This window comes from Rhinopithecus roxellana, chromosome 21 (assembly GCF_007565055.1).
Source record: "Rhinopithecus roxellana isolate Shanxi Qingling chromosome 21, ASM756505v1, whole genome shotgun sequence".
Taxonomy (NCBI): Eukaryota; Metazoa; Chordata; class Mammalia; order Primates; family Cercopithecidae; genus Rhinopithecus; species Rhinopithecus roxellana.
This window is the reverse complement of record NC_044569.1, coordinates 9,934,874-9,937,466: the sequence shown is the minus strand read 5'-3', so window position 1 is coordinate 9,937,466 and position 2,593 is coordinate 9,934,874. Positions and strand designations below refer to the sequence as shown.

General features: G+C 42.5%; 1 pseudogene; it reads left to right on the top strand.

Moving 5' to 3' along the window:
• Positions 1-474: 474 nt before the first annotated feature.
• Positions 475-2,103, top strand: LOC104670225 (annotated as a pseudogene).
• The last annotated feature ends 490 nt before the right edge of the window (positions 2,104-2,593 follow it).

The following is a 2,593-nucleotide window of genomic DNA, read 5'->3' as shown; positions in this document are numbered from 1 at the left end:
GAGCCCCTGCTCCTCATCCTCTTTGGTGACTTTTGCCTCCTCGTCCTTATCATCTTCCCCATTGCTACCACTGTGGCAGCTTCGGCAGTGGTGCTGCTATCCAGCGGGGTGGCCCAGGCCACCAGCTTGGATAGCCCTGGGGCCCGGTGTGGCCTGTGTTGGTGGTGCCCACTGTGTCAGGCAGTGGCAGGGTGGTATCCATAGTCCTGTCCCAGCTCAGCTGCGTGTCCAGGCCCAGTGCTGGTATAGGAGGCAGCAGCTGTAGCCTAGGCAGCAGCAGGAAGCAACCTCTGCTTGCCCCTCCCCTCTGCAACAGGCTCATCAACTCGTATAAGGACAACAGCAATGATTTCATATGCCCTGTCTGCTTTGATATGATTGAAGAGGCATACATGACAAAATGTGGCCACAGCTTTTGCTATAAGTATATTCATCAGAGTTTGGAGGACAATAATAGATGTAGCAAGTGTAACTATGTTGTGGACTATACTAACCATCTGTTTCCTAATTTGTTGGTGAATGAGCTCATTCTCAAACAGAAGCAAAGATCTAAGGAAAAGAGGTTCAAATTGGATCACTCAGTGAGGATCACCAATGGCCACAGGTGGTGAATATCTCAAAATTTGTTGGGAACTGACCAAGATAACCTTGATTTGGCCAATATCAACCTCATGTTGGAGTTACTAGTGCAGAAGAAGAAACAACTGGAAGCAGAATCACATACAGCCCACCTACAGAATCTTATACAATTCCTCAAGATTGCAAGAAGAAATAGGAGAGAACAACTGGGACAGTTCCAGAAGGAGCTAAGTGTTCTGGAAGAGGATATTAAAAGAGTGGAAGAAATGAGTGGCTTATACTCTCCTGTCAGTGAGGATAGCACAGAGCCTCGACTTGAAGCGTCACACAGTAGCGTGATGGATTCCACAGGATATAGCCAACATCCAGGTTTCAGTGGCAGTTCTTAGACAAAGAAACAGCCTTGACATAACAGCACATTAGCGTCAAAATGAAAATGGCCCACTGCTCATTTTGAAGACCTGGAGCAGTGTTACTTTTCTACAAGGATGTCTCACGTCTCAGATGATAGTCGAACTGCCAGCCAATTGGATGGATTTCAGAAATGCTTGTCCAAGGTTACTCAGGATAAATCAGTACAAACTTTAACCACATTATCATGCCCTGGTGATCTCTATAGTGATTCCAGGATAGTCTCTGGTATTGAATTTGACCAGGATTGTGACTACTTTGCAATTGCTGAGGTTACAATGAAGATTAAAGTCTATGAATGTGGCACAGTCATCCAGGATGCAGTGGATATTCATTACCGTGTGAATGAAATGACCTCAATTCCAAAATCAGCTGTATCAGTTGGAGTAGTTACCATAAGAACCTGTTAGCTAGCAGTGATTATGAAGGCATTGTTATCCTATGGGATGGATTCACAGGACAGAGGTCAAAGGTCTAACAGGAGCATGAGAAGAGGTGTGGAAGTGTTTAATTTGATGGACCCTAAACTCCTGGCTTTGAGTTCTGATGATGTAAAAGTGAAGCTGTGATCTACCGGTCTAGACAACTCAGTAGCAAGCATTGCGGCAAAGGCTGATGTGTGCTGTGTTAAATTCAGCCTCTCTTCCAGATGCCATTTGGCTTTTGGCTGTGCGGATCACTCTGTCCACTACTATGATCTTTGTAACACTAAACAGCCAATCGTGGTGTTCAAAGGACACTGAAAAGCAGTCTCTTGTGCAAAGTTTGTGAGTGGTGAGGCTAACACTGTGGAATGTAGGGAAACTGTACTGCCCACATTCCTTCAAGGGTCATATCAATGAAAAAACCTTTGTAGGCCTTGCTTCCCATGGAGATTATATAGCTTGTGGAAGTGAGAACAACTCTCTCAACCTGTACTATAAAGGACTTTCTAAGACTTTGCTAACTTTTAAGTTTGATACAGTCAAAAGTGTTCTGGACAAAGGCCGAAAAGAAGATGATACGAATAAATTTGTTAGTGCCGCATGCTGGAGGGCCCAACCAGATGCAGAGTTCAATGTGCAGATTGCTGCTAACAGTGAGGGTACAATTAAGGTGCTAGAATTGGTATGAAGGGTTAACTCAAGTCCAATTGTGCTTGACTCTACTGAAATACATCTGCAGCTGACAATGAGAGAAGAAACGGAAAATGTCATGCGATGTCCCTCCCCAAAGTCATTATGGGTTTTGGATTTGTTCTGAGTAATTTTTCTTTTTCTCTTTTTCCTCCTCTATGACCTTTGGGACATGGGGAATACCCAGTGAACTCTCCACCATCAGTGTCACTCCACAGACATTGCTACTGTTGGTGTTGTGGTTGTGGTTATCTAATTTTTGTGATAGGGAAACACATTCTACATAAAAATAAATAGCAAAAAAGTTTATTGAGCCACAAATAAATAAATGTATATATATTACTTTTTTCTTGTTTAAATATTTTTAAAAGATAATTTTTACATAAAACTAATGTATGTCGGTTATAACATATGCAGAAGTAAAAGGTTTAACAACAATAGCTGGGAGAGGAAAAATTGAAGTATTCTATAAGATTTTTCTACTATGC